The 24,208-nt window shown below is 44.5% G+C and overlaps 1 protein-coding gene across 5 annotated transcripts in view; it reads left to right on the forward strand.

The window, feature by feature from the left end:
• The first annotated feature begins 2,155 nt into the window (after window positions 1-2,155).
• The window catches only part of LOC140076584 (exportin-2-like), a 75,037-nt gene continuing 52,984 nt past the window's right edge, over window positions 2,156-24,208 (forward strand). For 2 of the 5 annotated variants that reach the window (XM_072123174.1, XM_072123170.1), the window contains exon 1: window positions 6,861-7,026. The gene's annotated coding sequence lies outside the window, so the exon portion shown is untranslated. The other 3 variants (XM_072123171.1, XM_072123172.1, XM_072123173.1) reach the window with 3 other exon arrangements.

A 24,208-nucleotide genomic window follows, 5' to 3' on the forward strand; every position in this document is an offset into this window, starting at 1 on the left:
ATGTCCCCACATAGTCCCCCCTGTAATGTTCCCCACACATATATCCCCCTGTAATGTGCCCCACATAGATCCCCCTGTAATGTGCCCCACACAGATCCCCCTGTAATGTACCCCACACAGATCCTCCTGTAATGTGCCCCACACAGATCCCCCTGTAATGTGTCCAAATACAGATCCCCCTGTTATGTCCCCACACAGTCCCCCCTATAATGTGCCCCACACATATTCCCCCTGTAATGTGCCCCACACAGATCCCCCTGTAATATGTCCACACAGATCCTCCTGTCATGTGTCCATATAGATCCCCCTGTCATGTGTCTACACAGATCCCCCTGTTATGTGCCCATATAGATCCCCCTGTAATGTGCCCCATACAGATCCCCCTGTTAAGTGCCCATATAGATACCCCTGTAATATGCCCCATACAGATCCCCCTATGTTCTCCCTCTCACCTAACTCGTGCAGCTCCGTGCACTGCTGCCTCCTGCAGGTCATGTGATCGTGACATCATCACAGGTCCTACAGGGAAAGCAGTGAACACTGATCGTGAAGAGAGAGAGGAGGATGCCCGGGCAGCGGGGCTAATGTCCTCCGGACCCAGGGAGATCCGGGGCACCGGGCAAAAGATCCGGGGCACGAGCCTCGGATCTTTTGACCTAGCGACGCCCCTGCTGTACAGACTAGAATAGTTTGTCCTGTACAGACTAGAATAGTGACAGCTCCGCTCTATCCCTCTCTGTACAGCAGGGGCGTTGCTAGGGTCGTAAAAGATTCGGGGCACGGGCCCCAATGCATATATGTTGAATTCTCAGTAGTGTCAACTCCTCTACATACCCTCTCTGGCAGCTGACCCCATTCACACAGATGGGCAGAATGCAGAGTTTTACATGCATACATGGTCACTTTCCACTCAAGTCTATGGGAGTTATGAAAAAAGAAGAGCAAATTGACTTTTCATTTGGCCTGGCCGCACAAAGGATGTCATCAGACACCTGTTTTAGAAATGGCCCTGAGAGATCTGCACCTGACATGTATTTATTACATATCCTGTGGATATGCTCCCCACCTTATAATACCCCTCAATGAAACATCTACACTTGCCACCTAAATGTGGCACACTTCCTAATAAAGCAGACTGTAAGAAACCAACCACTAGTTCTACCCATACTAAATAATGCTCCCACTAAAAAATGCTGGCGCACTAAAGTCCCCTCAATGTGCCCCCTTCCCGTTCACACTGAATAATACCCCCACATTCACTAATGCTCACAGTGAATAGGACCACATGGCTAGATAAAGCTACTCCACAAGGTAACTTTCCATGCCATCACTGTAATTTCTGTAAATTTCATATAAGGGACAAGAGTCTCCAGATAGGAGGGGTCACAACCACTGTCAAACATTTTATCAGTTGCAAAACAGACCATGTAGTCTATGTTATCTTCTGCCCCTGTAGACGATTCTACATAGGAAAAACCATCAGACCTCTCTTCATTAGGTTTAGGGAACACCATCGCTCAGTGATCACAGGTAAAGGATCTCCAAGACTGATACAACATGTACACGCCGAACATGCAGGCAACCCTGATGTATTGTCCTTTGCGGGGATATAAAGGGTTGGTGTATTGGTGAACACCAATGGAGGAGATAGACATAGGGAACTCCTCCGGTGCGAGGCTAGATGGATCCTTAAGACTGAAGCAGAAGGTCCTGCAGGACTAAATGATAAAAATGACATGGCGGTTTTCCTATAGTTTGCTAGGTATCACATAAGGAATATTTCAGGCTATTTGGCTTATTGTAACTCTCTTTGATATATCACACTGTGAGGAAATTGTTTTTAACTATGTGATACTAATAGGTTGATGTTTTATTTACTTTTTTCCCTTTTCTCCTTTCTGTGGCTGTTTTTGTTGGGTTGTTGATGCGTTGTGGCGACGCCCACACTGTGACTGGCCAGCGGGCGATCCCGGGCGGGCGCCGCCCACGCCTCCGCACACACCCTCTTTGTTTGTTCCCGATCACATGACTTTCTCGATCACATGATTTCCTCATGAGTGACGTCAGAGGGAGAACGTTTATAATCCCGCCTCCACTGGCGTCCCTCATACGACTTGACGAAGCGCAGGAGTGCGCGAAACGGCCCGTCGCCAAAGTCTTTCTTGTGCTGCACCTCCCTGTCACATGCATAAAGCAGAATAAAGAAGATTCTTGGGTGAGTGCCGCTATCTCTTGTCTTTATTTGTATGCAACCACTAGTTCTACCCATACTAAATAATGCTCCCACTAAAAAATGCTGGCGAACTGAAGTCCCCTCAATGTGCCCCCTTCCCGTTCACACTGAATAATACCCCCACATTCACTAATGCTCACAGTGAATAATGGTATTTCAAAATGCAGCCTGGTCGGTATACATGAATTTCTTTGCACTATGCACTTTATATACTTGTATGTCTGCTATTGTTAAGACGCTTGCCTACCAGGATCTATAATATAATTTATATAGCTAGTGATATATTAGGGGCACTAGTACTGACATGAAACCATATTTTATGGAGGCTCATTAGTACTGTTTGATGTGACCGATATTACGTGTCGTTAACTTGTCCATCTGAACTGGCTTGATTGTAATATTATATCTAGTGCCCTACAGGCCTACAGGCTATTTATTTACCTGTACTGTAATAACACTACTTCAGGAATGGCTATGCACCTTTTTGTCCACCAGGGATTGTTTTTATGGGTTGGTTTTTAATCATGGTGATCATACATTTGTAATTTTCTCTGTATTATTTATTAATAAAATATATATTTTTTGTCAATAATTGTTGTTTATTTATTTGGAATTATAAAAATTAATTGTTCCCCTGTGAATACTGGGGCACAATTACTAATAACAGTGCAGTGAAGCGCTATATGCATTTATATTTGGTGCACCTTTAAGCGCTCGTGACACATTTCTGTCGGACCTTGCATGATAAATGTGGTGCAAGGTCCAACTGAGCACTGGAACGCCCATATCAGTGCAGAAATTTGTGTCACATTGGTAATAGTGCAGCGTGCGCCACAAAACAGTCTCAGCCACTTTTTAATTATCTATGCAAGCAATTTGCTCAGAAAAGAACTTGCAAATTCTGAAAGAAAACCGGCGCACAACCCTTAGTAAATGTTTGTCAATGTTACCACGCCAAAGACCCATTAATTTGAGCCCCATCTTCTTGCTGTGAAGAATGAGGTGTTATGATATCACTATATCACTCCTCCTGCTCTAGGCCGTAGCAGTGAGCTGCTTGAAATAGGAGATGTGATGTATGAATGTAGGATGTGCCTCCTATACAGTACAAAACTCTCTGGGGCCGGAGGACACAGAGTTGATATCTCAGAGGAACATGTGCAACACCCTCGCCGATGCAAGGCGAGGGAGTGTTTGCGAATATGCCCCACCTGCATGTAGCCACATTACACTACATGGTCCTTATAGGACATAGGGGATATTGCAGTGGTGAATCCTGCCTGGCAAGGCAGAAGTTAATCTGTGTATGATGTAATATTCTGTTATCCAATGATCTGTGTTACATCCTGTCCTCTGTAAGCTGAGATGTGATTGGAGGAGCAGCCACCACCTGACCAGAGGAGTTACAAAACCCCTGGCCAGGAATGTTCTAGAGGGTAGTCTCTCTCAGGAGAGAGAAGAGAGCAGTCTCTCCCAGGAGGGAGAAGAGACCAGTTCCAGGCAGACCCTCTGGGTCTGCAGGGCACAAGATCAGAACAGCTAGAGACTAGTTTGGCCTAGCTCAGATGAGAAGAGAAGTAGACTAGGGAAACCCAGTCCAGACTCTATTCAGCCAGCATACCAGATAAGAGCAGGAAGAGCCTAGCCCCTGCCTCTGAAGAGTGGAGCTAATAGATTAGAGTTAGTGAGGAAAGGGGTATCATCCTACCTTCAAGGGTGATACCTGAAGCACTCCAGGACAAGCTGAAGCTTCCTATTAGGACACAGCTACCTCCCAGCCTGCCCTCTGCATCCAGGCTGGCGATCTACCTCCTGTGGCTTCCTCCAAAAGCATCTCAGCACTCCATCACTCTGTTAAAGGCACGTTGCTGAAGTTCCTGTCGGTTCCAATAAAGAACTGTAAGTTGTTTTAGTTCAACCTCTGCCTCCGTCTGGTCCCTGCTACTACAGCTACCATCATCACAGGCACCCTGTCCACTACACAGAGGCTCATACTCTAGACACCAAAGGGTTGCCCCAGGGAGATCCGCTATAGCAGCCTCTCCCTCATCATTTCTTGCCAACACCACCCTGCTGGAGACCTGCCAGGCTGTAGGACAGCTCTCCGGTTCCCCCATACCAAGCACCGTGACCCTAGCGTGCCTAGGCCGCAACCGCCAGCCACTCAGGTACTGCGGGCCCCGGCTGACTCCAGGCCCCGAGAAAAGGCTAGGCCCCGGTAAGAGGAATGTTGCACATGTTTTAAATGCATTTTTAAATGATTTGTATATCTTTACAGGACATCTACCATCAGATTACCTGATGGTAGATGACTATTACGTCCCCATCCCTAGCTTCATTTCTTATATCTTTGCATGGCCGCATTTTTGTAAAAACTAAGTTTATAAGATATGCAAATGAGTCTGTGGTGCTCTGCAGAGCCCCATCAAGCTCCACGTAATATAATTAACGCCAGCCACGTTTTGAGAGACGGTGATGTCATCAGACCACTTTCCAAATCGAGCCAGCTCTCAAAATGCAGCTGGCATAAATTATATTACAGTGGAGCCTAATCAGAGGCTAATTTGCATATTTTATTATCTTATTTTTTTTTACAAAAATGTGGCCATGCAAAGATATAAGAAATTAATCTGATGGAAGATGTCCTTTAAATTATACATTATTAGGCTATATTCACATGACCGTATGGGGGATGTATATACGGCCAACATATATTGATGATATATACATCCCCCATAGATGGCAATGGGCGCACTGCACCATACGGGAACGGTACTGTGCAGCACACGTGCGGCACCGCACCGTTCTGTAGCTGGGAGAAAGATAGGACATGTCCTATCTTTGTCAGGAATATGGCGCTGTGTGCCATACATTGGTATGAAGAGGGCCGGGGGCGAGCAGTGCTCCTCCTCTCCCCAGTGCTGTGAATACGGTATGGTAGGCACACATTGTGTGAATGTAGCCTAAGGCTTCACATGCATGACTGTATATGTGCGCTGTGTGTTAGCCACACAAACTGTCTCTAACTCATAGCGCACATAAAGGGTATCAAGGCTTGTACACCTGCAAACATACAGTATAAAAGATGTGATTTATTTGAAATTCCCGGTACAGAGCTGGGAATTGCAACTACTCTGCAGACTATGCTGGTTGGGCAGGGAGGCAATGCAGTGGGCCTGCGCAGGGTGTTACTGTCCTGCACCTGTACCCGTTCAGACACAGTCTAGGGTACGATTGTACGCCAGGTCAGACCTGTTGTAGAGGTGCACATCTCAGCTGCCCATTGTGATTTTTCTGGAGGCTGGTGCCAGCGAGTGCCTGGACACCATCATATAATCATATGACACATGTGCCCCATAGACTTGTATTGTGTGCGAGGCACGGTACACCTCACCATGGCCAAGGTGTTAGAGGAAATGATGTGGTGCCCATCTCTGAATATTCACATTGGCTTCACTCGCTTGTCAAACGGACCGTAAGCAGGGGAATAAGTTCTTTCGCATGCAGATCTCCTCATGCAAACTCAGCTATAAATGTCCATATACAGGAACACATAACTAGAACTATACATTCAGTGTGTACAACAACTACATCCTCACATGACTTACTATGTGTAATGGAGGATAACTGTAAGTGTCAGGCTTTCTGTTGTAGAAGGTGGTTAGCAGGGCTGACATAATAGCTGCAGAAATCCTCCCTCCTCCTCCATGTGGAGAGCTGCTATCACACTGCTTGTCAGGAAGGGCTGATATGTGGAGATGAGAGATCATCCATCAACTTTCAGCCGGCAGGACTAGGATCCTGCACGAAGTTAGACTGATCCACAGACAGTAAGTGGTTAACCAGGTTTGTTAGAGAAGGAGCTGGGGGCGTATCCTGTGTCCCAGGCAGAGGAAGAGTTTATCTCTGTTCAGGCTCCTGTACAATTACATGAAAAAGAAGCACCGAAGTGACAGGAGACGGGAGACACCACAGAAACTGATCCTGCACTGAGACATCCAGGGCACAGACCAAAAGATCCGGGACACGGGCCCCGGATCTTTTGACCTAGCGACGCCCCTGCTAGACCAGAATAGTGACAGCTCTGCTCTATCCGTCTGTCCTGTACAGACTAGAATAGTGACAGCTCCGCTTTATCCGTCTGTCCTGTACATGACTGGGGAGGACCAGGTCCCTCTGAGTTATAGAAAATAGCCTCTTCCATGTGAGAAGGCTAATACTATTCAGCACCTCACCACTAGGGGGCGAATAGGTCCTTCCCAGTCATGGAAATAGCTCATACAGAGCCAGCTAAATCCCATGACTCGGGAGGACAGGTACCTATGAGTCTTGGGATTTAGTCAGAAAAGTGGCATTATTAAATTCTCCCCATTGACATTACAAAACTATATGGACATACTACTGCCAGAACCCAGTAGCCCATACATGTTAGGCTTTTAATTTAGTGAAAAAGCTACAATGTACGTGTAGAAGGCAGGATCTCCTAGGCGCCCATACATTTTAGGCTATCCAGCTACATCCACCGAGGAGTCACGTGATTTCAGAATGTCACGTGATTCCGTGATGTCAGAATGTCTTTGAGCGTTATTGGACTTGGTCGCTACCAGACGTATATCATCAGGTCAGCCACACCTCTTGAAGGCGGACGCAATTACGTGCACTTACAAGTTGCCGTGACTTGCGCAGTAAGGAGGAGGGATCGGACACGCGTAGTTTGGATAGCGCGCCATTTTGCCGGAGTTTGAATGTGAGGTGCTGAGGTTGCTTAGCGGGACCCTAAGGCTGCTTGACAGGTAATGGTGGTGATGCTATACTGTCTTATTCCCACGGCTGTATGTCGAATGAATGTACAGTAATGTGTGTGTAAAGTCAAGGAAGGTTCAAATTGTTTGTGTTCGTTTCGTTACCAATTTGTATGTACTCTAAACCTGGTATGTTAGGCCGGCGTTTAGAGAGTGTATCATGGCAGGTCCCCACGTTCTAAGTTGCTTTCTCGCGGTGTTTAGTTGAGGTGGACAGTGCAGTAGCTCTTAATGGCCTACCATGATATATCAATCAATATATTAGTGACCGTTAACTCGTGTTCCTGTGCAGTACATAATTATGTAAACTATTCTTGTATGCCCTATACTGCTGTTAGGTAATTTTTGTAATGCTGAGTTAATTTTTACCCAGGCATTAGTCCTTCTGTAAACTATGGCTGAGTGAGCTTGATTCTGGTATATATGCTAGCAGGCTGCAGGGAAAGTCTTGTCCCAGTTGCATATGTGGTTCAACTGAAACACTTGCATTCTGTAACTGACACCATGGGGTAGATTTCAGAATTGTCAGGGCAACCATTGAGTGCATTTTTTTAATACTTTTGTGGGGAAAATGAACATGGAGCCGAGAAATGGTTGTTAGAATTTATCTAAATGCATTGCTTTTAGAAAAACATGTGTTGATAGCAATGTAATTAGGAAATTTTGGATGTGATAAAAGAATTGGTGAAAAAACAGGATGTAGCTGCTGCAGGGATTCTTTCTATAAGTAAATTCCCCATGTTAAACTTCATTTAAGTATTGCTGGTTACCTTTTATTGCGCGTGTCTTGCATGCGTTATCACCTAAACGGATATGCAATTGTACTGATGCCTACTCGCTGGCGCTTGTGTTGCTTGTTTGTAAACCTAACATATGCACTATGACTGTGTTGCCCCTGAGTTTATTTCTACTTTTGTTCTGGTAAATCCTGCAGACACATGGGGGTTGATAAATACACCACTGCAGATTTAGATTTTAGACTTTTACTGCACCAGATGAATCATTCTGGGTGATGTACCTGGAGAACAGTTGAACTTCAATCCAGCTATTTATTTGTGTAGCTTGATGGAAATTTCTGGGATGTGGACTACTCCACGCCCCCTTCCCGGTGGTGATCCTGAATTAAAACTTGCCAAAAATTTAAATTTTTTTTTTTTTTTTTATCAAATTGCTTTACAAAAAATGTTCTAAAAAGTGATCCAAAAAAGTTACAAGCACCAAAATGATTCCACTGAAAAGAACAACTTGTCACGCCAAAAATAAGCTCACAACCAGCTCTGTCAACCAAAAAATACTAAAGTTATGCGCTGTAAAAATGGCGATCCTGAAACAAATGGAATTTTTTCTATTCTAGTTTTCCTTAAAGAGAACCCGTCATGCAAAATAACCCCCCTAAACTAAATATATTTCCCCAGCACCATGACGGCCAACCAGAGAGGGATCCTTCCCAGGGACAGGAAACCTGAACTTAAAAACACGCTCCTTAAAAACACGCTCCTCCTATCCTGCCTCAGTGGTTTCCTGTCCCTGGAAGGGACCTGAGCTCCTCTAGTTTGTTATTTTGGGACCGCTGGTTGGCGGTCCAAGAATCTACTTGCCAGCGGAGACCTCCATTCAGGGAGTTGCACCCGTGGTCGGCCGGCTGCTTCCATATAGGACCGGGCGCGCACTCCGGCGCACTTTTAAACTTTTAAATTACCTACAAACTATGAGTAAAGTACCTGCTCCACATGTATTGCAAAGATTGTAGCAGAAGCGTCTTCTTCCTGGCTGGAATCTCTGCGATCCGTTATTAGAGAGGAGGTACAGGTGTCAGTTAGGGATATTATCGATCAGAGATCTACCCCTATAGAAAATGACCTCCCGGGACCTTCCTCAGCAAATCCTGTGGAAATATTATCAGAGGGAGAAAAGGGGGATGCCTCTTCAGTCTCAGAAGAGGAATTATCGGGGCGTCCTTTATTCTTAGTGGAAGATACAGAAGGACTGTTAAGAATGGTCAGATCCTCTATGCATATAGAGGAGAAGAAACTCCATAAATCAGTCCAAGATATAATGTTTGAGGGTTTAAAGGAAACCTACCACTTCTGATGGTAGGTATGAGATGTAAACACCGGCTCAGGGTGAGCTGGTGCCGGAGCTTACCTTAGCTAGCGCGCCTCCATAGAAAGTGCCGGAGGCGTCACGCGCGCAGGGCCGCGCGCAGCGCCGAAGCTACCTCGGTGCTGTAAATCAAAATGTGTTTAAACCGCGATATAGCGGTTTAAAACACTAGCTAAGGTAAGCTCTGGCACCAGCTCACCCTGAGCTGGTGCCCGGTGTTTACATCTCATACCTAACTTCAGAAGTGGTAGGTTTCCTTTAACGGAAAGGAAAAGACGTACCTTTCCAATCCATAATACCATACAATCCCTGATCTCAAGAGAATGGAAAAATCCCAATAAAAAGTCATATATCCCTAGGGCTATTAAGAGAAAGTACCCCTTTGAGGAAAATGCTACATCCTCCTGGGGCCCACCACCCAAGGTAGATGCTTCCATTATTAAGATCTCCCGGGGCACCTCCTTACCCTTTGAGGATATTAATGCTTTAAAAGACCCCATGGATAGAAAGGCAGAGGGTTTTCTCAAGAAGTCATGGGAGTATGCGACCACTTCCTTCAGACCAGCAGTAGCAGCAACTTGCGTGGCCCGCTCGGTCTTGTTGTGGTTAGACCAGCTGGGAGGTGACATCCAGAAAAAAGTTCCTAGAGAATCCCTAAAAGCCTCTATAGTGGGTATTCTGAAGGGGGCGGCTCTTCTAGCAGATGCCTCGGTGGATGTATTAAGACTTTCTGCTAGATCCGCAGCACTGTCTAACTCAGCTATAAGGGCGTTGTGGTTTAAAAAACTGGTCAGGGGACATAGCCTCTAGGGGTAAATTATGTGGCATCCCTTGTGACGGTAATTTTTTGTTTGGTCCCATCCTGGACGATTTACTGGAAAAAAGCAGGAGACTGGAAAAAAAGGTTTTCCAGCTACCTCCGCTCCCAATAGACCCAGATCCTTTCGGTCCTTTCGTAAATCAAGGTACCAAAGGAGAGATGGAGAGAACAGGCCAGACCCCATCAGCCAAGTAAAGGCTATTTGTTTGGCCAACAATATACGCAGTCCAGGCAACCCACCTCCCGGCCACAATGACGCGAGGCCTCAGGTAGGGGGAAGATTATCCCACTTCCTCCCTGCCTGGAGTCACATTTCAAACAGCCAGTGGATTCTCAGTTCCATATCTCAAGGGATAACATTGGACTTCAAGAATTTTCCTCCTCGACAATTCAAGATAACAAAAGTTCCATTGGGAGAGAAAGGCAACATGATGTCAGAAATAACAGTTACTCTCCAAAAAGGTACTGTGCCCAGTCCCAATAGAGGAAGAACGACTAGGGTTCTACTCAGCTCTTTTTTGGGTAAAAAAAAAAACCAAGTGGTGCCTTGAACTATAATAAATCTAAAAGGCTTAAACAGGCATTTACAGGTACCCAGCTTCAAAAATGGAAACGGTAAAATAAACGGTAAATCTGTTATATCCAGGTTGTTTTATGGCGTCAATCGACCTTACAGACGCCTATTACCACGTACCGATTCACCCGGATTATCAGAAATACCTAAGGTTTGCGGTTCAGTTAGATCAAAGGATAAGACATTTTCAGTACAGAGCCCTCCCCTTTGGTATCGTCATAGCTCCAAGGGTTTTTACAAAAATTATTTCAGAGATGGCAGCTTTCATAAAGTTAGGTCAGGGGCTTTTTATACCTTACCTGGACGATTTCCTTTTAGTGGGGCCCTCAGAAAAAACAGTAAGAAACCAAGTAACCAGAGTTCAAGAAATTCTAAAATTTCTGGGATGGTTAATAAATATAGAAAAATCAGAAATAGTCCCATCTCAACAGCTCTTCCTGGGGGTTCTTCTAGACTCAAATTGCCAAAGATCCTTTCTTCCCCAAGAAAAACAGGAAAGGATAAGGGAAAGTATAACAAAAATAAAAGGTCCTCACGTACAACCATCAGCAGGGGTATGTCCCTCCTGGGGAGTCTAGTGGCCACCATTCCTGCAGTTCCCTGGGCTCAGTTTCACATAAGAATTTTACAGAATTTTCTTCTTCAGGTTTGGGACAAAAATCCTACTTCCTTAGACAAAGAAATGGGAATGCCGGGGTTAGTATTAGAATCCCTAAACTGGTGGTTAGATAAAAAAAAAAACCTAGAGATGGGTCTCCCCTGGGTTTCAAATCCAGAGAGAATTATTACAATGGATGCAAGCCCGTGGGGTTGGGGTGCACATGTAGGGGGAAAAATATTTCAAGGCCAGTGGAGCACTCTAGAAACAATTTTTTCTTCAAATGGCAAAGAACTACTGGCCATTTTGAAAGGATTAGAAGCGGCTCTGCCTTTTCTGAGAAACAAAAATATTGTAGTAAGATCAGACAATACTACGGCAGTAGCCTACATAAACAAGCAAGGGGGGACAAGGGGTCCACACCTCATGCATATAGCCTCTCAGATTTTCCAGTTAGCAGAGTCACACCTGGTATCTCTAAACGCAGTATACATAAGAGGAGTAGAGAATACCCAAGCAGACTTCTTAAGTCGCAGCATTATCCACCAGGGGGAATGGATCCTCAATGGGGAGATCTTCAGCATAATAACCAAAAGGTGGGGCCTCCTGGAAATAGACCTGTTTGCCAACAGGGAAAATCGAAGGGTGAGACATTTGTTCCTCTCTAGACCGCAGGGATCATCCGTTGGCAGTGGATGCTATCTCCCAAAATTGGGGACACCATCTGCTATACCCTTTTCCCCCCCATGATCCTAATTCCCAGTACTCTGGGGAAGATAAAACGGGAAAAAGCAAGGGTCATTTTCATCGCCCCTTTTTGGCCTCGCCGTGCTTGGTTTTCAAGTCTGCGGGACATGTCAATAGCGGACCTATGGGTTCTACCAGAGAGCAGAGACTTATTATACCAGGGCCCTATTTATCATCCGGAGGTGAGGAGTCTTCATCTCACGGCATGGCTATTGAGATGTATCTTCAGAAGAGTAGAAAGCCTGTTACTTATAGAATTTATTTAAGAACATGGAAGGCTTTCTTTAAATTTATGGCTCAGAGACCAATTGATATGTACAACCCTGACTTTAGTAGTATTTTAGTTTTTTTTTACAGTTAGGCCTAGAAAAGGGTCTAAAACCATCCACTCTGAAGGTCCAGGTGTCGTCCCTTGCAGCAATTTTTGATCAAAACATAGCAAACCATCCGTGGATTGCTAGATTTATTAGGGCAAAGTCTTACGGAGGCCTTACCACTAGGTCAAGTTTCCCCCCTTGGGATTTATCCCTAGTGTTAAAAGCTCTATCCGGTCCTCCCTTCGAACCCTTAGAAGACCTCTCCCAAAAACGACTTACTTTTAAAGCGGTATTTTTAGTAGCCATTACGTCAGCTAGGAGGGACAGTGAGGTTGCTGCACTGTCTTGTAGACCTCCATACTTTTACTTTATTTCCGGATAAGATTGTATTGAGACCCGACCCTAAGTTCCTTCCGAAGGTAGTCTCGGATTTCCATAGATCCCAAGATATAGTTCTGCCTTCTTTCTGCTCAAATCCAAAGTCAGAAAAGGAAAAGTCCTTCCATAGTCTTGATGGCAGGCGTAGTGTGCTTCAGTACTTGAGAAATTCAGAATCATTCCTTAAGACAGTCTGTTTGTTCTCTTCGCAGGGAAGAACAAAGGGACAAAAGCATCATCAACAACTATCGCTAGATGGATTAGGGCTACTATCCAGTTAGCATATGAAGTAGCTGAAAGATCTATTCCAGAAAAGATTCATGCCCATTCAACCAGAGCCCTAGCAACATCATGGGCAGAGTTCAGACATGCCTCATTAGAACAAATATGTCGAGCTGCATGTTGGTCTACCCCCCACACCTTCTTTAACCCCTTCACGACTTGGCCTTTTTTAGTTTTTTCACTTCCATTTTTCACACCCCACCTTCAAAAATCTATAACTTTTTTATTTTTCCACATAAAGAGCTCTGTTATGGCTTATTTTCTGCGTAACAAATTGCACTTCGTAGTGACGGTATTTAATATTCCATGGCGCGTACTGGGAAGCGGGAAAAAAATTCCAAATGCAGTGAAAATGGTGAAAAAACACATTTGCAACGTTTTCTTGTGGGCTTGGATTTCACAGATTTCACTCTGCGTCCCAAATGACATGTCTACTTTATTCTTTGGGTTGCTACGATCACAGGGATACCACATTTGTACAGGTTTTATAATGTTTTCATACATTTAAAAAAATTAAAACCTCCTGTACAAAATTTTTTTTTTGATTTTGCCATCTTCTGGCGCTAATAACTTTTTCATACTTTGGTGTACGAAGCTGTGGGTGGTGTCATTTTTTGCGACTTTTGATGGCGTTTTCATTGCTATCATTGTTAGGACTGTGCGACCTTTTGATCACTTTTTATTAATTTTTTTATATTTTCCAAAATGGCAAAAAAATGTCATTTTTGACTTTGGACGCTATTTTCCGTTACGGGGTTAAACGCAGCGAAAAACCGTTATAATATTTTGATAGATCGGACATTTTCGGACGCGGTGATACCTAATGTGTTTATGATTTTTGCTGTTTATTAATATTAATATCAGTTCTAGGGAAAGGGGGGTGATTTGAATTTTTAGGTTTTTTTAATATAATTTTTTTTTTTTAAACTTTTTTTTACTTTTACTTTAACTATTTTTCAGACTCCCTAGGGTACTTTAACCCTAGGTTGTCTGATCGATCCTACCATATACTGCCATACTGCAATATGGCAGTATATGGGGATTTTACTCCTCATTCATTACAATGTGCTGATAGCACATTGTAATGAATAGGTTAAAACGAGACAGCTTCGGGCCTTCGTGAGGCCCGATGCTGTCATGGCAACGGATCACCGCTCCCCGTGACGTCATCGGGGAGCGGAGATCCGCGCCAAGATGGCGGCGCCCATGCGGCGCCATCTTTTTGAAGCCTCCGGCAGCATTGCCGGAGGCGATCGCGGTGAAAGCACCCGCGATCGGTGCTAGCACCGATCGCGGGTGTTACCGGTAAGCCTTTGCTGCAATATGCAGCAAAGACTTACCGGCTATGGAGAGGGCTCGGCCCGCGAGCCCTCTCCATGCACCGGGACCCGGCGCGCGCCGTACTAGTACGGCGCGCGTCGGGAAGGGGTTAAACACTACCGGTTGGATCTGGCGGGTTCTATCGACCTTTCTTTTGGGAGGAAGGTTCTTTCCTCTATTGTCCCTCCCTAAAAGTTTTCTTCTCTGATAATCTCTCTGGTTGGTGCCGGGGAAAACAGAAGTTACTCACCGGTAATGATGTTTCCTCGTACCACGACGGCACCTGGTATATTCCCACCCGGTTGTTTTTTCCTACTTAGTGTATGTGTATATACATACATGTCTACATATTACGCATGCATGGAAAAATTTTTCATGAGACTCTTCCAAGTCTCTGTAAACCACTGAGTCAGGATAGGAGGAGCGTGTTTTTAAGCTCAGGTTTCCTGTCCCTGGGGGCGGATCCCTCTCTCTGGTTGGTGCCTTCGTGGTACGAGGAAACATCATTACCGGTGATTAACTTCTGTTTTTCATAAACTGCCATTAGAGAGCATTGCCTCTATCCCTTCATTGTCCCTCTACATGCCTGTAAACCTAAGCAATGAGGTCCTAAAGCTGTATGCAAATGTCTCGCAACATGCTACAGTGAACACCCCCCAAAAAAATGCAAAAAATCAAGAATTGATGATTTTATTTTCCTCGACACGTAAAGTTAATTAAATTGCTTCAATAAGTTAAAAACCCACTAAAATTAAGGTTTTTTTTTTTTTTTTTTTTTTTACAGTGCATCTTGTCTCGCAAAAAATAAGCCCTTTGTCTAAATTGCCAAAAAAAAATTGTATAGCCTATTCCATACGTGCGTTATCATAGAATGGTGCGACGGGTAGTGACTTGCCAACACGGTTCAGACAGTGATCGGGGCAAGATGGCGGCTGTTCCTGACAGCCATCAATCCTGCCCCATGGACCAGAAGGGTTACGGCCCCCCAGCCAATAGCAGCGAATTTGCTTATGACGTCAGTAATACCCAATCACAAAGTCTGTAGACACGGTGATCAGGGCAGCGTGGCGGCTGTTCCTGACAGCCACCAATTTTGCCTTGCGGTCCAGAGGGGTTTTGTTGCCTCCTCTGTATGTTTGCCGCTATTGGCTGGTCTATTTGGTCCAGCCAATAGCAGAAATATTCGTCACAAAGGGCATCGCGAGGGTGAGTAAGAGCAACACTTGGCAATAATTTCCCTACAGAATTTCCCTAAGGAAAATGAAGATTATGGTACAAAAGCGCTGGCCGTGTACATTATACAGATGATGCTGTATGAGCTGTTCCAATGTGCAGTTCCTGCCATATCATTTCTCCATTTTCAAGAGGAAGATATTAGGGAACTAATATTGGGACAAGAAGGACGGGGCCCCAGTACCTCTGGATTTCATGTTCCTGTGTTTTGCCAGGACCGCATTTTCCCGGTGAATTCTGCTGCTACTAAAGGTAGGACTCAATAAAGAATCTGTTCCAAAAGCGGAGTTGGGATGGACACTATATACTAATAAGAGACCTGCGACAACTCCAGAGGGACAGAAGTTTAGTTGGTCACTTGGTATATTCAATCTCCTTCCACACATTCACAATTCACACCCAACCTGTTGTGAATTCATTTCGGTAAAATGAATAATTGTAACAACTTTTAGGTCACAATGCTCCCTACATATACCCCTTGATTATTTTATTGTGGGATGTAGTTTTCAGGTTTTAGGTTTATTTAGGTTTTCTATTTCCCCTCTAAGTCTTTGGATTTGTTAGGAGATCCTTTATAATTCTCCAAGTTCTTTTTATTTATTATTTAGTTATATTCCAAGTGCTTCATCATTCCGGAGTCCTGCTGGACTTTCTGGCTGGAGTTTAGGATCACATGTTGGGTCTTTATCAGGAAATATGGCTTCCTAATCAGAGAGCTGACATTTTAGTGGCGCATAATGGGCATCACACTATCCAGAAAATAATTGCACATCATATTTGGAAACCACCTATATCAGTGATGGCGAACCTTTTAGAGATTGAGTGCCCAAACTACAACAAAGACCCGCTTATTTATCGCAAAGTGCCAACGCAGAAATTTAATTTGTGATTTATACTCCCTTCTCTGTCACAGTTTTCATTGATACCAGCTCCCTAAGGACATCAATAAAGCAGAAAATAGTCCCAGGTAGAGCTGTTACTTTAAAATAGTTCTGTGCACAGCAAGCCCTGGGCTGTCTGGTACTGCAGGAAGATACCTGGAGTCCTCTCTGAGGATTGCCTGAGTGCCCACAGAAAGGGCTCTGAGTGCCACCTCTGGCACCAGTGCCATAGGTTCGCCATCACTGACCTATATGTTCAAAATGCTCATTTCACCACATGTATTACACTACACCACATATTACACCTTGCTAAATTCCCCAAGGTGTGTGCATTCAACAATTGGGGTCACTTTTCGGGTTTTCCTCTGTTTTGCTACCACTAGGGCTCTCTGAATGTATCCTGACACATGTGAAGGATTTCTGTCAAATTTGGCTTCTAAAAGACAAACATCTCTTTTCCTCAACTGTGCGCCCATAAAGCATTTTATATGCACTTGTGGGGTACTGCTACACTTGTGAGAAATAGGTTTACAGGGTACAGGAGGAATTGCCCTCAACATTGTAAAATGCATTTTCCTTTTTAACCTGTTGTGGAGGTGCAAATTTTAGTGTTCAATGAATCTATTGTAAGATTAAATTTCTGTAATTTCACTTTCATTTATTTTTCACCCTCATGAAATGCTCATAGTATTAACAAAATTCCCAAAGGTTGGTTTGACTATCGTGAGGGTGTAGTTTCTAAAAGGGTGTCATTTGTGGTGGTTTTCTGTTATGTGTGCCTTATAAAGTCGCTTCTAACTAAATTGACCCTCCAAAAGTAGGTTTTGATGATTTGCGTGTAAATCTGAAAAATGGCACCTAAAGTTTATAAGCCTCCTAACATCCTAAATAAAGGAAAATATGTTTGAAAAATGATGGGAAGTTAAAGCAGACATGTGGAAAATGCTAGTAAGCAAGTTATTTTAGTGATGTGACCAACTTTCCAAAAAGTAGAAAATTTTGAGTTTGGAAAACATTGTTTGTTTTCAAAATTTTCACCAAATTTCTGTATTTCATGAATAAATACTAAACTTATTGCTTAAATTTCTCAAACAACATGAAGTACAATCTCAAAATCAACTGGATATGTTAACCCCTTAACGCCAAAGCCACTTTTCACCTTCCTGACAAATCTGCCCTGTGTCACTATAAATGGTTATAACTTTGAAACGCTTTAACATATCCAAGTGATTTTAAAATAGTTTTCTCGTGACACATCGTACCAAAAATTCTGGTATGTTTTGCATTTATTTATGAGAAAATCAGATATTTGGTGAAAATTTTGAAAAATTTTTGAACTTCAAAATGTTCTACTTTCCCTTACGGCCCCACCTGGAGGATGACCCCTTGACCTCTGTGGGGACAGGAAGCAGAGAAGATAAAAGGCCCCACCCCGGCATTCACACCAGTGTCTTCCTGTCCCTACACAGGGCAGGGAGCAGAGATGGAACTCACATGCTTCCTCCGGGTGGGGCAGTGGGGGCAGTACGGATATGCAGGCACGGGTCTGACCCTTACCCTGCCAGTACTGGGCCTCGCCTCGACGCATTGCACGTCCTCCCTTGTTCCGGTGGGGACTGTTGTGCCGGCTCTACCATCGACTCCGCGTAGATCCAGGGTACCCGAAAGTCAGAGCACACGTGGTGGCTCCAGTCTCGTGCTCCGACGCCTCTCTTGAGAACTTCCAGTCGCACCGGAAGTGACGTTTGGGTCTTGAAAAGTTGGAGCGCACGTGGTAGCCTCGGTCACGTGCTCCGGCGCGTGGATTAGATGTCTTCCGGTCGCACCGGAAGTGACGTATTGGGGCTCGGCAGCGCCAAAATTTAAAGGTTGGTCGCAGGTAGTCACTTTGACTCTGAGGTCTAGATCGCCTACCGCTATGCCGATAAGGTACTGTACACTATGCTCATGTGTTAATGTACTTAATACTGCAATATACACTCACCGGCCACTTTATTAGGTACACCATGCTAGTAACGGGTTGGACACCCTTTTGCCTTCAGAACTGCCTCAATTCTTCGTGGCATAGATTCAACAAGGTGCGGGAAGCATTCTTCAGAGATTTTGGTCCATATTGACATGATGGCATCACACAGTTGCCGCAGATTTGTCGGCTGCACATCCATGATGCAAATCTCCCGTTCCACCACATCCCAAAGATGCTCTATTGGATTGAGATCTGGTGACTGTGGAGGCCATTTGAGTACAGTGAACTCATTGTCATGTTCAAGAAACCAGTCTGAGATGATTCCAGCTTTATGACATGGCGCATTATCCTGCTGAAAGTAGCCATCAGATGTTGGGTACATTGTGGACATAAAGGGATGGACATGGTCAGCAACAATACTCAGGTAGGCTGTGGCGTTGCAACGATGCTCAATTGGTACCAAGGGGCCCAAAGAGTGCCAAGAAAATATTCCCTACACCATGACACCACCAGCCTGAACCGTTGATACAAGGCAGGATGGATCCATGCTTTCATGTTGTTAACGCCAAATTCTGACCCTACCATCCGAATGTCGCAGCAGAAATCGAGACTCATCAGACCAGGCAACGTTTTTCCAATCTTCTACTGTCCAATTTCGTTGAGCTTGTGCAAATTGTAGCCTCAGTTTCCTGTTCTTAGCTGAAAGGAGTGGCACCCGGTGTGGTCTTCTGCTGCTGTAGCCCATCTGCCTCAAAGTTCGACGTACTGTGCATTCAGAGATGCTCTTCTGCCTACCTCGTTTGTAACGGGTGGCGATTTGAGTCACTGTTGCCTTTCTATCAGCTCGAACCAGTCTGCCCATTCTCCTCTGACCTCTGGCATCAACAAGGCATTTCCACCCACAGAACTGACGCTCACTGGATGTTTTTTCTTTTTCGGACCATTCTCTGTAAACCCTAGAGATGGTTGTGCTTGAAAATGCCAGTAGATCAGCAGTTTCTGAAATACTCAGACCAGCCCTTCTGGCACCAACAACCATGCCACGTTCAAAGGCACTCAAATCACCTTTCTTCCCCTTACTGATGCTCGGTTTGAACTGCAGGAGATTGTCTTGACCATGTCTACATGCCTACATGCACTGAGTTGCCGCCATGTGATTGGCTGATTAGAAATTAAGTGTTAACGAGCAGTTGGACAGGTGTACCTAATAAAGTGGCCGGTGAGTTTATTGTTCTGCTGTATGTGAATAAGCCCCCCCTTACCTATAAATTATAGGTGCCCATGGAAGTATCTATCTTTCCTAGCGAGGTCCTTGCCATGGAGTCTTCTTTATCAGAACCCCTGTCTACGGGCCCTGTGAGTGTCTTATAGATTTAAAGGGGTAGGGGCTCTATTTCAAATATGTGTTATCCCCTATAAAACTAAGCTATCACTTCTCTCTTGGCGGGAGCCGAAATAGAAAGTGAGTAAGGATCCCTCTAAAGATGGGAAGAGATCAGCCTATCGTAAATGCAACATGTGCAATACAAGGCTTAATTCTAACTACAAAAAAAACAGTATGCAAGGACGGTTTGGATAACCTTCTAAGAGAAGAGAGAACAGGATTCATGGAGGAGATGCATTCCTTCATTAAAGGGGAAGTCCAGTCTTCTGTAGCCACCTCCATAGCCTCGCTTATCCTTCCTGGCCCCCCACCTAAAAAGGCCCTAATATGCGCCTCAGAATCAGACCCTGACGCAGAGGATAATTCTTCCTTTAAGGACTCTTTAGATCTAGAGCCATCCACTTCACTATTCGCTTCAAAGATGGAATCCAGATATCTGTTTTCCTCTGAGGATTTAGTTCAATTGCTTAAGGCTATTCGTGATACTCTAAAGATTGAGGAAGTGGAGGAAGCTAGATCCATTCAGGATGAACTGTTTGGCATCCTTAGATCCCAGAAAAAGTGTTCCCCATCAACGATACTCTTAAACAACTTATTCAGCTTCCTGAATAAGTTGTTTGTGTAGAGAGCCTGAAAAGAGAATTTCTGTATATAAGGAGTTTAGGAATCGTTTACTATTTGACGAAAGCCATACTAAGTTCTGGAATTCACCTCCCAAGGCTGATGTCCAGGTGACAAAACTGACAAAATGCACTGACCTGCCCTTTGAGGAGACTATCCATCTAAAAGACCCCATGGATAGGAAAGCTGACGGTTTGCTTAAAAAAGCTTGGGAGTCTACTATGCTTAATCTAAAAGCTAACATAGCCACTACCTCGGTTGCCTGTACAATGTATTTCTGGTTATCAGAGCTGGAAAATCATTTTAGGGAAGGCACCCCTAGAGAGCTCCTGTTAGACTCTTCCAACATTAAAATCTGCTACTGCCTTTATAGCCAATGCGTCTGGTGAATCCGTCAGGTTTTCGGCAAAAGAAGGTGCTTTGTCTATTGCAACCAGAAGAGCTCTATGGCTAAGACAATGGAGTGGTGATTTCAGGTCGAAGTCCAAACTTTGCAGCATTCCGTTTGAATGGGAATTCGTGTTTGGTCCCGAGCTTGATTCTATTTTGGAGAAGGCGGCGGACAAAAAGAGGGTTTCCTGAGGTTAAGAAGCCACCCAGAAAACAGCCCTTTCAGGACTTTTTAGAGATCGAAAAAATTCATACAGAGGCCAAGGCAAACAAGGGCGCTGGAGCCATCCGAACGGAGGTACAGGCTTCCTCCTTAGCTCCAGTAATTCGACCTCCTATGGGAAGCAATGACGCCAGAGTGGGAGGAAGGTTACTGGGGTTCCTTGCACAATGGACCCAGATCACAAGTTGGCGTCTCAAGTCAACTGCTTTAATTTTTCAGGAAGTCCAGAAACTTATTCAGATGGACGTAATTACACCAGTACCAAAAAGAAGGTGGAACAGCGGACACTTCTTCCCCTTATTTCTCATTCAAAAGCCAAATGGATCCCACAAAAGGATTTGCAACCTCAGTCTTGAACCAGCATCTCTTTTACAGGAAGTTCAAGATGGAGTCAATAAAATCTGCAGTAACGTTGATCCATCCGGGAGCCTACATGTGGACGATAGACTTGAAGGATGCGTATTACCACGTCCCTATTTACCTTCCGTCTCAGAAGTTTGAGGTTCGCAATAGTCTCACCACCAGGAGAAAATCTGCTTCCAATACAGGTCTCTACCTTTTGGGATTGCATCAGCTCAGAGTGTTTTCCAAAATAATCATAGAGGTCGTAGCCTTCTTGAGAACGCATCAAGTCCTAGTCATCCCATACTTGGACAACTTGCTCATAATAGCGGAAAATCGAGATGAGCTTATTCTACACAGGAACTTTACAATCCAAACGCTACAAGATCTAGGATGGATCATAAACTGGGAGAAGTCTGCTATGCATCCAAATACTCAAATCTTTTTCCTGGGAACCCTCCTGACTCTGAACCAGAAATCCTATCTTCCCAGAGAGAAGTCAGAACGCCTGGTATGTCAAGTCAATATTTTTCTTCATTGCCAGAGATGCTCCATAAGAGACGCTATGAAGCTTCTGGGACAGTTAACATCCTGCATCCAGTGGGCACAGAACCATACGAGAGTCCTGCAGGGCTGAATACTGCAATCATGGGACAAAGATCCCCCTACATCTGGACAATTACATCAGCATTACTCCTGTGGTCAAACAATCCTTAGTGGTGGACCATTCCCGCACATCTACAGAAGGGGGTTCCATGGCATCCCTGGCCCCTATCTATAGTCCAAACAGATGCGAGTCAAAAGGGCTGGGGTGCGAACATAGCAGGGTCCTTCTTCCAGGGAAACTGGCCTCCTCCTATCCAAAGGATGTCTTCCAACTATCGAGAAATGAGAGCAGTCCTGGAAACCTTGAAGACAGCCAGTCATCTGTTGGTAGGTCAGCACATAAAAGTCCTATCGGGAAAATTCCACGACAATGGCTTGCCTTCAACATCAAGGGGGTACAAGATCTCCAGACCTTGTAGACCTCTCTAGCGAAATATTCTCTTGGGCAGAAATGAACATCAAGTCCCTATCAGCAGTTCATGTGAGAGGAAGGGACAACAAGGTAGCAGACTTTCTGAACAGGAAAAAACTAGACCACAACAAATGGTGTCTGAGCCAGAAAGTATTCCATCATCTAACACAGATGTGGGGCATGCCTGTAGTGGATCTCTTTTGCCACTCGGGAAAATACAAAAGCGGATCTTTTCTACTGTTATTCAGAGACCGCCTCGAAGTTGGACGCATTCAGCCACAAGTGGGATGCTTCTCTGGCATATGATTTTCCTCCTTTGCCTGTAATAGCAAGAGTTCTTCGGAAAATTCGGAGACAGGTCCAAGGTCATCCTGATTGTTCCTTTCTGGCCCAAAAAGAGCTGGTTTCCGCTCCTGAAGAAGATGGCTCTAGCAGAACCTCTTATGCTACCCATTCAGAAAGATCTTCTCTACCAAGGGCCACTATTTCATCCGAATCCACAGGATCTCAACCTCTCAGCCTGGATCCTGAAAGGAGCTTCCTGAGGGCAAAAGGCCTTTCTGACAAGCTAATGTCTACTCTACAATGTAGTAGAAAACCAGTTACCTCAGCTATATACCTGAAAATTTGGAAGAAGTTTTTTTTTCTGTGGTCCAGCAGTCCCCAACCAGTCTTCTAATATCTTACAGATCTTAAATTTCCTGCAAGCCGAGTTCGACATGGGCCTTAAAACAAGTATCCTTAAAGTCCAGATTGCAGCGCTAAGTGTGTTCTTTGATTCATCCCTGGCTGACCATAGATTGATAAAAAGGTTTGTAAGAGCGACTGTCCGAATCGGGCCCTCAGTGAAACCTTCAGTGGCTCCCTGGGACATATCCTTAGTGCTAAATTTTCTTACTGGGCCTCAGTTTGAACCGATTGAATCTGTAAGCCTTAGAAATCTAACTTTGAAAACAACCTTCCTAATTACTACTGCGAGAAAGATTGGGGAGATTCAGGCACTGTCTATAAATGAACCTTGTTTAATTTCGGAAGATAGGATCATTCTAACGCTTGACCCAAACTTTGTTCCTAAGGTTTGTACAGCTTTCCACCGCAATCAGGAAGTGGTCCTACCTTCTGCCAGAACCCAAGATCCGCTAAGGAAATCGCCTGGCATTCCCTGGATGTAAGGAGAACAGTACTCGGGTACATAGAAGTCTCTAAGGTCTGGCGAAAAGACTCTGCTCTTTCCTTGGTATTGGAGAAGAATGTTAAAGGGGAAAAAGGCATCAAAAGCATCCTTATCCAGATGGATTAAAACAATCATCAGAGGCTTATGAGTCTCTAAATAAGGCTGCGCCGGAAACCGTAAAAGCCCTTTCCACAAGAGCGATGGCCATCTCCTGGGCTGAAAGAAGAGGAGCCACAATTGAACAAATATGTAAAGCGTCTACCTGGTCTTCTTCACTTACCTTCGCTAGACTACAGACTGGACATTCCGGATAACATAGACCTTTCCTTTGAGAGAAAGATACTACCTCCCTAAAAAATAATTCATCTGGTATATCTCCAGGTGGGGACGTAAGGGAAAAGTGAATTAGTCTCACCGGTAATTCCATTTCCTTTAGTCCACCATGACGGCCCATTTCCCCCCCCCCCCCCCCCCCCCCAGGTTATGTGACTTTGATTTTAAAATCCTGCTTTGATTTAATTGTTTGTGAATAAAAACGGGCAATAAATCGGGTTGCATTCAAGCCGGTGTAGTTATTTGGTAGACACTGGATGCTGGGGTGGGGCCTTTTAACTTCTCTGCTTTCTGTCCCCACAGAGGTCAGGTGGAGCCGTCATGGTGGACTAAAGGAAATGGAATTACCGGTAAGACCAATTTCACTTTTTTCCAGAGTCATAACAGCAAAAAAACTTAACTAACATTCACCAAATGTCTACTTTATGTGGATTTGTTTTATATACATTTATTTTTGTAGGATGTTATG

This window comes from Engystomops pustulosus, chromosome 9 (genome assembly GCF_040894005.1).
Source record: "Engystomops pustulosus chromosome 9, aEngPut4.maternal, whole genome shotgun sequence".
Taxonomy (NCBI): Eukaryota; Metazoa; Chordata; class Amphibia; order Anura; family Leptodactylidae; genus Engystomops; species Engystomops pustulosus.